The sequence below is a fragment of the Numida meleagris genome, chromosome 3 (assembly GCF_002078875.1).
Source record: "Numida meleagris isolate 19003 breed g44 Domestic line chromosome 3, NumMel1.0, whole genome shotgun sequence".
Lineage (NCBI taxonomy): Eukaryota > Metazoa > Chordata > Aves > Galliformes > Numididae > Numida > Numida meleagris.
Genome location: NC_034411.1, coordinates 98,063,214 through 98,077,053, shown reverse-complemented (window position 1 = coordinate 98,077,053; position 13,840 = coordinate 98,063,214). Strand labels below are relative to the sequence as shown.

The 13,840-nt window shown below is 37.2% G+C and overlaps 1 protein-coding gene across 4 annotated transcripts in view; it reads right to left on the bottom strand.

Moving 5' to 3' along the window:
- GREB1 (growth regulation by estrogen in breast cancer 1) overlaps positions 1 to 12,703 on the bottom strand; it is an 88,457-nt gene extending 75,754 nt beyond the window's left edge. For 2 of the 4 annotated variants that reach the window (XR_002436865.1, XM_021391757.1), the window contains exons 1-2: positions 12,527 to 12,703; positions 11,198 to 11,299 (exon numbers count right to left, since the gene is read on the bottom strand). The gene's annotated coding sequence lies outside the window, so the exon portion shown is untranslated. Of the gene's footprint in view, positions 1 to 11,197; positions 11,380 to 12,526 lie in introns of those variants that run through there. The other 2 variants (XM_021391755.1, XM_021391756.1) reach the window with 2 other exon arrangements.

Below are 13,840 nucleotides of genomic sequence, written 5' to 3'. Positions count from 1 at the left end.
GAAACATATTTTACCTTTGAACTACATAGACTAAATAAATACACAAGCTAGTTGAGTGCCTGCCTTCTTTACAGGGCTAAGTTTTTACACTCACTCCTGAGTTTCTCCATATAGATTGTCCAAACTGTGATTTAAGCATTGTTTGTGGTTAAGCACAGCACCATTCAGCAGCAAATTTCTTAAAGCTATTTCTATTCTCCTCACAAATAGGGTCACATATTCATAGAATCATAGAAGCCCAGAATCATCAAATGGTTTGGCTGGAAGGAATCTCAAAGATCGTCCAGTTCTAATCCCACTGCTGTGGGCAGGGTTGCCAACCACTAAATCAGGGACCAGATCAAGCTGCACAGGGCCCCATCCAACCCGGCCTTGAACACCTCCCACCTCACTCCAAGTGAGATTGGCATCCACCGGTTTTCTGGGCAACCTGTTCCGGCACCTCCCCACTCTCTCAGTGAAAAAATTCCCCTGACATCTAATCTAAATCTCCTCTCCTTTAGTTTTAAGCCATCCTCCTTGTTCTTTCCAAAGATCAATATTCTTAGTAAAACCTTATTAATTTGCATATTTTAACTGCTTTTACTTCGCTTCTTATTCTGTCTCACCATTATGCTGTATCATTGAGAACAAAGTGTGCAATGCTATCTGCCATTTATTTGAGAGAGTTTCACAACAAAATCTAGGTAAAACCACATGCTTCAGAAAGACACTTTTCTGCACCCTGAACCTGAGTGTCTCACAAAGTCCTCCTCATAAGGCCACTCTGTTTTAAACCTGACATTAGGAAAGAGATACCATTGCATTACAGAGTGAGGTTCAACTCTCTTACCAGTAACTGGGCAAAACAAAATGTAAAAGCAAGCTTAATTTTAAAAGCTTCCGGTATAAGGAAAAACTTATAAGCAGATTGTCCTGACAGAAAAAAAAAAAAAAATCTGTTTCTTATACATATTCAATTATATTTTTTAAAGTAGACTTTTAAATGGCAGTATGGAAGGTCTGTTAATGAATTTACATCGCAGAAAGTTCTCAATGAGTGTCCAGTACAGATAAATAAAGAGGCAACTCTGTAAACATCAAGGATAGCCTGGGAATCTTTATAGAAGATAAACTGCATTTTTCTCTTGCTTCCTTGATTTCTATCTTATTAATTATAAATTATACATTTGTGACATAATTGAATATGCCTTTTGCTAGCAAACAGTGACCTACTCATTAACTAAGTCTGTTAGCTAAGCCACTGCTGAAATACAATACTTGCAGACATGAATCGCTTTTAATAGGAATTTAAATTCATCTATTTAGCCACAGGATCACAACTGAACTAGAGAATCACATCTCACTTCAGAAAACACTCTCATTTTGTATGGATTTTGTCCTTCTCCATTCATTTGATCTATTCTCTTCAGTAAAGCTGTGGATGGAGATATTGCAATTAGTAAAGATTTGAAGTATATCCTAATACTGTTAGCAAGATGTGGGCAGCAATGAATCCTTTTTTTTATTATATCTTGGTTTTATTAAATATTCCTATAAAGTGATCTATCACCAAAAATTCTAAAATTCTATGGCACTAGCCCTCAGACCTGTGAAGACTCAGCTTTTTACACTGTTCTACTTAATTCAGAAATGACAGTGGCATTACATAGTGATAGAGGTACTACCATTTGTTTTGAATCAACAAAAAAGCCAGGAATCAGAAGCACCAGACCATTTCTAGTCTGACTTCCGCTCCATAACCACCTACCTTAGTCTAATGAGCTCCCACTTGTCTGGGGCCCCAGATTATTGCCCTGGCTGCTCACCACTAAAACTTGCAGTAGCCAGTGTCTGTTTGCAAAAGTGAGGTTTTAAAGAGTTTATACCTTCAAAAAAAAAAAAAAGTAAAAAAGAACAAGGAACTGAATAACGTGTTTTCCTTTTGTACATGGGCAAAAATAGAAAATATTCATAATAGTCCTATTTTTTTCCTCATAACATTTTCAGAATAGATTTTTGTTTTGCACTTAGCACAAAAACACGAACAGCTGTTGTGCCTTCAATAGAAGGCAATACAGGGGTTGTATATATTAGGTACAGGCTTTGTTTTGTTGTTGTAACTCATTTGTTGATGAGGAAAGCACATCCTTCTTGAAAATGATGGTATCACTCTTTCAGACATCAATGTTCTAAGGATGAATTGCACAAAATATCAGCTCTTTTTTCACTGTTTTTGTTTGGGTGTTTGTTATTTTTCTCAGAACAATTCTCCATAATTGTCAAAGCATGCAGAAATTGAATTATTTAAGGAATATGGTCTCGGTGCATGTCAATTATAAAAAAACAAACATTAATTCCAATTACTGGATCAACAATATATAATTTATAGGATTGGCTACTCTGCATTTTTAGAAACTAAAAGATTGTTTTATTGGTTAGTGCAAACATTATTGATCTGCTTTCTTGATGAATTAATAGCACTAGCATAGGACAACTCGCTTTCTCAGCTTTCCCAATGTTTTCCTGAAAAGAGGCCCATTACATGGCAGGGGGCAAAGGACAGGCCTAGATAACACTGTTTAGACATTTCTTTGATGTACACAGGCATCATCCTCGACAACTGACCACCAGAGACAAAAGAGCACTCTTAGGCTGCTGGAAATCCCAGCCATTCTTCTCACCACCTTTTGATATCCCAAGGCTTCTATACCCTGACCTCTGCACTCTGACACAAAGATCTTATCTGAAGGATGGTCAGCCATGTCAAAAATTGTATCCAAATTTAGCCAATAAACTCAGGATTTCTTTTCCTTTTCATAATTGCTTTGCGTCCTAATGTACCAGTGGGGACACTAAGAAGATTTTACAAAAAGAAGGGAAGAAAAAGTGCCAAGTTTTCTGATTTTGAAACCATTCTCAAACATCTACTTTATTTTACAAACCACTCTGTCTAAAGCTTCATGATGACACTTCACCGTGCACACATACTCACAGTCTTTCTCCTAGTTACTATTATACAGAAGTCCACTTTGAGACACAAATTCATGAGCTTGTTGATGTAACTTCACTCAGTAAATGCACACATTTTAAATGCTGTGCACACTTTAGGGATTAATACTGATTTTTATATTTTTGTTTAAATTATAAAAAGAAATATAATTCTAATAGCTTTTAATTTTTCCTCCCTATACACTGAGATTGATAACTGGATCATTTTCCCAATGTCTTCCAGAATTTTTACAGAAAACAGTTTCCACAAAAAAAAATCTGAGATGGTCATGGGTACTTTTAATTATTTTCCCCCTTAAAATTGAACGAAATTGTCCAATAGAAGCACTGTATGTCTAGCCAAGACAGTAGGAGTCCCTTAACATTCTTAACAACAAAATACATTCCCTGCATCGTTCAAACAATATTTTCTGCACAAGCTCAGCCAGGAAAACTCCTAGAGAAGCACCCTTCTCCCCATTTTTGAAGTTCTTACTTACATATGTGATTTCATATCTATCTATCTACAGGAATCCCTGCTGAAATCCCACTCTAGATATATATATGAAATCACATGTGTAAGTAAGAAGTTTAAAAAGACAAACTTACTGATGACTGGAATGGAATAATAGTTCAGTTGGAAGAGATCTACAGCTATTGTCTCGTCCAACTGCCTGACTTCTTCAGTGCTAAGTAAAAGCTGAAGCATGTTATTGAGGACATCATCCAAGTGCCACTTGAACACTGACAGGTACAGACCATCAACCACCTCTATCAGAAGCCTATTTCAGTGTTTGATAATCCTCACAGTAAAGCAACTTTTCCTAGTGCCTAGTCTGAACCTCTCCCGATGCAGCTGAGTGCCATTCCTGGGAGTTCTGTCATCTATTACTATAAGTATGTACAAAACTTGATTTCAACCAAATTACTGTGTCTATGTTCTGGCCCCTGTACTTTTACAATCACATTTGTATCACATTCCTAAAAAGTTGCCCTGCTATGAAGTACAATTGGTGTGAATGAGGACAAAGTTGGGTTCAAAATTTGAAAGGTTTCAGAGTTTACATTATTCTAAACTAGCTATAATTTAAAAATCTATGAACAAATGGCAAACTGTTCTGCACTGAGGTGTTGTCTTTTTTTTTCCAAACTAGCATTGATATGCTTTTTTTCCCCCTATATTCCTCTTAATTTTTAGCATTTTAAAAATAAAACAATTCATAACTTACCATGCAAGCACTTGGATCTACAATGCTTGATTTAACACCAATTCTAAATCACCTACTATTATCTATTCAACGCAACCAATCTTTATTTAAATTTAGATGTCTAAAACAACAAAATTCAATTCACGAAATGAATGGAGTATGATTAGAATGACCACAAATCTTGCAGCTTTGAGAAACTCTCTTCTTCCCTATATTAAATCATTACCACAAAAATTAAGGCAAATAGCAGCAAATAAAAAAGTGGGGGAAAAAAAAAAACAAGTATTAGAATTCACATGGTACTCAGACAAAACGCTGATGGTAGCCTTACAAAGGGAATTAGAATTTATCCTACTGGCTTTAATGGATTTTGAACCAAATCAGAGCGTTTTTGCAGTTATTTTTAAATAAATAATTGTTATTCTAAAAATAAATTTCTTGTCTTCCGATGGAACACGGAATTCTGAATCTGTACAGAGCTCTCAAAGCAGAACCAGTATGAATGTAAAACTGATATTTAAATCAGGGTGAAAAAAAACCTCTACTGAACGACAAACTCCGTAAACATTTTCATTTAACTGAATGCTGTTCATTGATAACAAACTACACCCGAGAAACAATCTATACATCAGCCTAAGGCCATATCTATATAGCAATATGAAAAATCTAAACAATCAGTGATGCAAATTGAGTGCACGTAAGACAATGGACAAATGTTTCAGTTCTGGCAGCATCCACTGGAAAAATCACAATCGTATTTACTGGAAATATTATTTATTAATAATCATATAAATATAATTTAAATTATTGATTTTAATTTAACGTAATTAGTTGATATTAATTTTATTAATCATCGAATCATTAATAAAATTATTATATTATATATTAATGGAAATATTGCCCTGCTGGTTTTACCCACAAAGTTACTCCTGTGAGCAATGCCTGATCGTCTTTAGTCAAAAAAATGTAAATGATAAATAATAGATCTTCATCATCTCCATTCATTTTAAGAGAATCAGATTAGGGACCATGCATGTGAGCTGCTCAGCTGGCAGCCAGCTGCAATAACCCCTGACAGAAGTGCCCTAATGACATACTGGGAGCAGTAACCTTTTCAGTCAGCACAGTTCCAGTCGGAAGAGGATGTATGAGCAACTCCTTAATAAAACACATAAAATCTTCATGCTCCTGTATTTATACATGGCTCTGAGTGTAGACAGATTCTACAGCTGCAGTTATGCTTATTTCTGTTGTAGGTAGAAAATATTCTATAATCCAATTCTGGAATTTGGCAGAGACTATTCTTTTTCCTTCATGTCAACTTTATTAGGAGTTACCAGACTTTCATCAAGTAACCCAACAAACACAACGAATTTCTATCCAGATATATTCAAAGACATACCTAAAGAGAAAAATGTACTTCAGTTTGATAAACAGAAGCACACAGTGAAAATTAAAAAATAAAAATAAAAAATAAACCCTCAGGCTACTTTTACCTGTAGATTAAGACCTCACTTAGAAAACTGAAATGGATCACTCCAACACTTAGTAAGTCTTAACTTGAATTCAAAGTAGCCATTTTTCTTTAGAAAGTGAAAATATTGCCAAACAAACCGAATGACATGCAGAACAATGTAATCCAGCAGTGAAAAGACTATCTGAAGCAACATAGCTAATGTGAAATGGAGATAGCGTGACCCACAATGTTTTGCTTTCCTCCTGCCATCCTACACTGCATTACTTCACATCCAAATTGGCCTCTTGATGCAACCTTACATCTATACTGATGAAAACACCTGGCCCAGAAGAGATGCCTGTCCTTAAAGTCCACAGATGCAGATCCTCTTGTGTCTACACTGCTCAGGTCTAGTCCATCCTAGACCAGAAGGACCACGTTCACATCACTTGCTGCACAGCCAAAGTGTCCTAGGGCCTCTGTTGTGCATCCCTGGCTTTAACATATTTGTATAAGCACTTTTCTCACTCAATTTAATTATTACAAAAGCTGTAGTGAAGTTTTCAGCAGAGTGATATTTTTTGGCATAGAATTGGAAGCATGTGATACATGAGCCAGGATGATGCATCATATTACCCAGAGGATACTAGGGCTTCTGCAATATTATTAGTAAACTGTGTGGGATTAGAAAAGTAATAAGTAATTGTGTAATCCAATTGGTGTTTCATGACTGTGGTAAAGTCTTGGTGCAAACATTGCTTCTTTATTGAAGCCTCACAGACTAAAGGCTGTAGTGATGGGCAACTGCAGCCAATCAAGCATGGTGATTTTAAGACTTGTGCCTAACACAGGGAGATTGATCTTACTACCCTGCAAGCTGGATTTCCAACTTATTTTTTTCAACCTAGACAGGCATACTTAAACAAAAATGAATTTTTAGCTTAATCATAAAAATAACTTTTGAAACAAAGTTTTAAAGATACAACATAAGACACAACACATTCTAATCTACTCAGATTGCATGAGACAGTAAATGCACAATGTTACAGCAACAGCATTACCAGTGTAGCAAGTATTCCTTGTGGAGCCACATCCTAATTCCACATTGCAGGGGCCTACTTGCCCCTAGAGCATGGACTGCAGTACTGATGGAAGACCAGCAGTTTCCAAACAACATCTCTCTGATACAGCACACAGATTTGCTTCACAGAATTCAGGGGGAATTTTGCAGGTCTTGATGAGCTCTTCTCAATACAAAACGTGCACAGTATGTCACTTTTTGCTCAGACACCCTCATAGCAGAGGAGCTGGATATTGCATCAAATGTCTCATGCTAAATATTTGGTTTATCTCTTTTTAAGGCTCTTTTGCTTCATGGTTGCACCAGATGATCTTAACCGTCTTTTCCAGCCTTAATGATTCGAGGATTCTATGGACCTTCTGTGCAACATAGACATAATTATCATCAATTTGAACACCTTGCTCTTCTTTGCACAAAAGATGACGTGACAAATATGTGGAAGAATTGGAGAACAAAGGGAGAAACAATGAAGTGCATAGCAAATATCTGTTGATAGATTTTTAACTGAATAAAATGGTGAAACTGCAAACTCCTTATTAAAGAAGTCTGAACGGACAGGCGATGAGATGCATTTCCTCCTCAAAAAGGAGTGACAAGTGACTTTTCATGGATGGCTGTAAAGATTGAGCCTGATTTATATACTTACGTCTGTGCTTATCTCTACTATGTACTCATGCACGTGTTTTGAATAATTAGGGCACAAATCACTTACAGTTCCATCTATACGAAAACACCACTGAGATCTGGCTCGCTCACTTAACCAGAGTCACATTGCAGTCAAGCAAGTCGCAAATGTTTTCTTTAAAAACAAATGCACTTACATAATAAATCAGCCATTTCATTACCTCTGGGGTGAAAATAATGAAAACAGCTGTCAGACAAGGATGAAATAATCTTTAGAACTCTTCATTAACTTCACAATCATTCTCGTGTCCAAAAATATTTTCACAATTACTATAAGTAACACTCTGAATTATTACAACAGTGATATCTAAGGTCTTATCCACTGTTCTCTGTGTACTGTTTCATCGCTTTGTGAGGTATTACTTTGCTAATTTAATCTTTCATTCATAGAGAAACTGGGAATACAGAGATTCTGAAAACATGAAAATGTGGTTCCAAATCAGAAAAAGACCATACTACACTTCTGGTTGATAGAAGAAAAAACTGTAATTAAAACCTGTCTATAAAACCATTTGAACACTCCTGAAGCTGATACATACATCCCACAGATAAGTACCTCCATAATAAAATCATAACAACAGTTCTGATATAATTCTTGGAAACTATCCAATTTCAAAGCACTATATAATGATGCTAAAATGTCACACGATGGGAACAGCTCATTACTTTGATTTTAAATAAAAAGAAAAAAAAGATAAGAAAGTTGTGGAAATAAAATCCTACACATTTTCTCCTTTTCATAAAATAGCAGAAGACCTAGATCTACATTCTCCTACATACACCCTGTGTATGTGTGTAATATGTGGATGCAATCATGCCTAAGTAGGAATATTTGCATGTACATGGTGGTGGCTGTTAGTTACACCAGCCTTTTTTGCTCCTTTGTGGTGTCTTTTATTCACATGAAACAAACCCAAGGTTGTGCCTGATCCCAGCTGAGAGTAAATGCTTTATTCTGTACGAGGGCGAAGAAGGAGTGACAGACACATCACTTATCATTCACCACACAGACTTCGTATTCATTAGAAGAGCCACAATCAATAAGAACCAAAGGCAATTTTTCCCTAAAGATAATGATGCCCAGCATCACTAGCACGTTTAGGAGTCTGATAGGCTTTCATTTATGAACACAAATCACCTTTGCAAGTTTACAACTTCCTAGTCTAATTTGGCCTTACCAAAGAAGTGCTGTAAAATGCTTCTATTTTATTTAGTTCTACAAAACAACATGGGTTTTCTTGTGGTTACTTTCAAACTGTGTAAGATTTGTGTGTTTCAAATGCAAACCAACTGCACACATCAAACTGACACCAGTTTTTCACAAATTATGGAGCAATCTCTTCTGTTTTTTGGGAAAGTGAATAGGTGTTGTTTTTTTTAAAAAAGAGAAACTTTGGAAGTCATTAGTTTATTGTACAGAACATATTCTTTAACAAGAGAAGTAGAATTTGAACGGTTGTTTTTAACTTTCTATTTCACATTAGAGAACACTTTCCTCAACTTTGTGTATATCATTCACTGTATTACTGAGATTATAAAAACTCAGATGAGACATTCTGAACTCTCGTATCCATCCCTTAACAGAAGCCAGGAAATAGAGACATACATAGACAGCAGTTGTAAAAAGTAAGTTAGAAGACAATTTCTGTAAAACCTTATATTCACAACACAAAGCAACACAGACATGTAACACTGCCTCAAAACACTGTGTCTAACAGATATTCACAAAGCAAAGATGATTGGGGCATAAGTGAAATTCCATTCCTAAATCATTCTGTTCTGCTCCTGTGCTCATAGCTTCTTCTGTCAGGAACTAATCTCACGTGACAAGCCTGATCCAAAGCCATTTAAAGTCACTGGAATGTCTCCTCCTGACTTCAGGGAGCTTTGCTTCCAGCCCCTATAAACTTCAAGAACAATACATTTCATAGAAGGTTGTTTTAAGAGAACAATATCCACTGTCTAAGTGGAAAAGAACATTAGCTTCAAACAAAATTTACCTGCTGTGGTAGATTTGTTGGGTTCTTACTGTTGGATGTTTTGTTACCATTTTTCTGTGTGCATACCACAAACAAACCTTTCCAAAGTGAGAACATTTCATTTATTAAGTAGAAGTCACAGAAAATCAACAGTAGTTCAACACCAAAAAAAAACCCAAACTCTAAACTAAAAGAAAAATAAAGGTACTCTTGAATGCACACATATCTGGAAAAGACAAAAAAAAAGTTTCAAGGAGCTATGACACCACATAAGGGCCAAACTCAGCTATTTATTGTTTAAAAGTAGTAATATAAATGTAAGCCCTGAAACACCAATTAACATCGTTGTAAAAGTAGTGAAAGAAAACCCCTATTGATGTGACCTATGTAGCTCTTTTTTATTAGAAAAAAAAATGGGACAATAGAGAAGTACAGAACCCAACCTGATCCCATGTACACATGTACCAGGAAATTTACACTGATGAATAAGCAAATCCCAATCAGGTCCATAATCACCAAGTTCCCCAAGGCAGCAGACAATGGTGGCTCTAACTTCCTCACTCACACAACAGATCAACTCACTATTTTAGTAGCTATTTTAGCTACTCAGCGTGGAGGTAAACACACAGAAACTTCCAGTTAGGCACAAATATTCCAGAATGTTCACCTTTGGAGACTGATTTCAGTGTTCCGTATTGGGGAAAAAAAAAAAGTCTTTAAATCCTTAAGGATCTGTGTCATAAGATATACAAGTCTGCTAATTTTCTTTGTGGTTGTCTCAATATATTTAACAAAATTGACATTATTGCCATTACCAGTTAATCCTTTTCAGAAACGTCTACAAAGCATTAAATCAAAACCAAGGCAACTCATACCTCAAAAATAAAATAAATGAAACAAAACATAGGAGAAAAAAGCAAGCAACATTTTCTCCAGTGTACAGTTGCTATAATTTCTGTCTCTTTCATCTAAACTTTCAGAACCAGAAACTAAAAAAAACTGTTCACTTTCTAGATAAGCCTATTCAAACAGTTTTTTAGGCTAGAGTGTATGAATCAACCATAATTATAAATTTCACTTCAGGCCAGTGAAAAGAATATGTTTTTCTGTTTGTTTTTTTCTTTCCCAAGATGAAATGGAAAAGACAATTTCTCAGCTCCAACTGCTTATACCACAAGTACTTTGTTACAATAATTGTTAAACAGCATATTCCATTTGACTCAACAAAAAACATTTCATTTGAGTAGCTGGATTCTTTGTTGGTTTTTTTTGTTTGTTTGTTTCTCCTTGTTGCTACTAAATTGATTTTTCTGAAATAAAATATAGTCCTAAACTTTCACAGAAAAAGTCAAAACAGTATTAGACTTAAGCTTTGCATTTCATTTACATTTTTTGGAATGCATAAATGAAGTGTTTTGTTCACTCCAGAAGTACACTTTCAGTACATAAATTATCCATTCATATATTTTGTTAAGCTTTATTCAGCCCTATATTTCAGGTACTGGAGCATTCATTCTCATAGTTTTTCTACCATCTTTCTCCTCTCCCCACACAGGCAGTTGGGACACAAACTGCCCACTGCTGAGTATCACTAGCTGCTATCCTGATCCCCATGGATCCGACCTGGGCCCCCCCCCCTTACTCTCTTCTTGCTGCTACTGCTCACAGTTCCTTAGCCCACTGAGGACCTGGGCTTCCAGCTACCCTCCCACCCCTTCTCAGCATTCCCAGGTGCTGATAATTTTTCTTTCTGCATTGTTGCTGAACCTTTTCCTTCTTTTGGCAGACGCTACAGTTTTGCAAGTTGTAAGGATCTTACCTCTGAGACCCTCTTTGTTGTTCTGTCTGTGACCACGTTGGAAGCAGGGAGTGATGGATATTAGGGAAGCATGAGCCTCCCCGGGCTGTTTAGCAGCGTGGTCTGCAAAGAAAGATAGATAGAGATGCTGCTCTCTCCTCCTCCCCCCTCGCTGTCCCAGCTTCCTCCTCCCTCCTCCCTCCTTCCCAGCCACAAACTCTAGTTCTGTCTGTGCTTCAACACAATACGCTACCTCTCAGTACCAGCCACCTAAGGTCAAGAATACGAACCCCTCACCCTCCCCCCTGCCTTTTCCTTTCCAGCCTCATGCATCCTCACCCCTGCTTCCCACGGAATATGGTATCTTCCCAACTATTTCCCCTTATTTGGCTCCAGGGTCTAAAGCGCAGACAATTTCAGCAGCCCCAGGAGGAGAAAATAATAAAAAAGTTATAAAACAGAAGGTGTTTGATAAACATCTTTATACTATACAAAAGGAAAGAGGAGTTCTCTGGGAGAAACTGGAAACTTTGGGGCTGTATTTGTGTGTGAAAGAAATCTAACCACAGCATCCAAAACCTGCCACTTGCAGATTAGTTTTAAAAATCTCTAAAGATTAAAGAAGGGTGCCCTGAACTGCTGATTATCTCCCAAATGTAATTTACCTACAGCTTATGCTTTTTGTTTCTCTATCTATAAATATAATCTATACTATAAATAGTATTTTAAAGAAGCTTCCAAATTTGTCCCCTGCTAAAGTCAGATTTCAGTGTCAGTATAATCTGATGATGTAATAGCAAAAACATTTTCTCATCTTTAAAGATGAGAAGCTATGCAATAACTGACTTTAAGATTATGGAAAGCACAGTGGTAAGCCCTCTGACTTCAGCTTCAGGATGATATACATTTAAGTGGTCTTTTTTCACTTTCAGTAACCATGCTGGCTGACAGCACATTCAGGTGGCCAGCACAAGGCTCCTAAGCAGTACAAAAAATTACTACTAGACAGCATTTTCTTCTTCGCTATCTACTTTTAGACACGTAATAAGCCAGTCCTTCAAAAGCATTTTTGTTACAGAGACTATGAAGAGAGGTAGGTGATGCTGAAGGCTTCTAAAAGATCTTGTCTGATAATGTTAAACTTTAAAAGTTAAGCAGGCAGGGTCTCCCTCTGGAGGTCTTGAGCAGTACCTAACTCTCCCCTAGCGATGCATGAGGATGTTTTAGGCGCATCACAAGGTCAGTTTTAATTGGGTACTGTATGGCAAAAGAAGGTGATAACAGAGCCTTCAAGTACAATAGGTGCACTACAGAGCCATAACAGGTAATAAAGAGGAAAAATTGGCTCACCCCTTGCAACAATTGGTGATGGCTCAAGAGAAGTGCAGTCTCTAACCAGAGAGATGCTACTTCCTCACCTGCTAACCTTAAATGAGGGCGAGGAGAGGTAGATCCAGATTCCATCTCTTCTAGTTACTCAAGTGCATTTCTTGCACCTGAGCTCCTTAGGTTAGCCACACCTCCTCACCTGGTGCTCAACCATTGGTTCGGGCCATGACCTGGCAATTCACTGCAGGTACCTTAAAAATATAAGCAAAAACCCAGCAAGTTATCTACTGCAAGGCCAAGTTGACACAATGAAGATGTAGTAACTGTAAGTTATCTTGAAGCTCTTGTTATCTTGGTACATGTTTTTTCAATGCTGGTGGCCTCATATGGTAAATAGCAGGGATGGCCCATCTGTGGTTAGAAGAAGGTGGTCCATGAGGCAGAAAAACCACTGCTTTTATTCTATGGATCATCTCACAGGTAGGAAACACTTTCTAAAGAGAATGTGCATAACAGTAATGTCCACCACATCAAAACTTAGCAGAACTTTTGATTGATGTGAAAAGAATCAGAATGTATTTTTCATCCTCATTCAGTTCTAGGACAAGCCAAGTAACTAGTGTAACCAATACAGATTTATCAAGCTTAAAAATGATAACCTGAAAGACTGAAATGTAAGTAATTACAGGATTAGTCTAGTTACTTGGCTGTAATCATCTCAATTATTTTGCCCAGAAAAGAAGACTTAAGAACAAATTTAATCCAGATTTGCTAAATCTCATACTGTCATGGTTTTGTGATTTTCGGTTATTGGTATTCCACATCATAACATCATGTAGTGGACATACCTAGTTCTCAGAAGAGAAGGACTACTACAGTCCCCACGGTACTTTGCTCCTTTGTTACCATTTTCCAGCCGGAGGGAAAAGATAGAAGCTCGCAGTATAAAAACTTGCAGATCACGAGACCTCGTCCCTTTTTTCCGCCGTCTCTCGTCTTGGCAGCACCTCGCTCTCCAGCCGTCTTATCGTCGGTAGTAGAGTAAGGCCTACCTTGATTTTGGGACATTCTCTCTCTCTGTATTGGATTTATCAGCTTAAATTGTAATTATATTGTATTATAGTGTGTTGTTTTGCATTCCGATATCCTATTTAGTAAATTAGTTTGTTTCTCCTCAGATTGTTGCCGCTGTTCTTTGCTCTCAGGGCCATCTCCCTACCCTTTTCCCCTTTCCCCTTTTCCCGGGACGTGGGCCCGTGGGTCCCCCGTCCCCTTTGTCACGGAATCGGGCCTAACGCCCGTAAACCGTTGACACATACGCTCATTATGTGATAC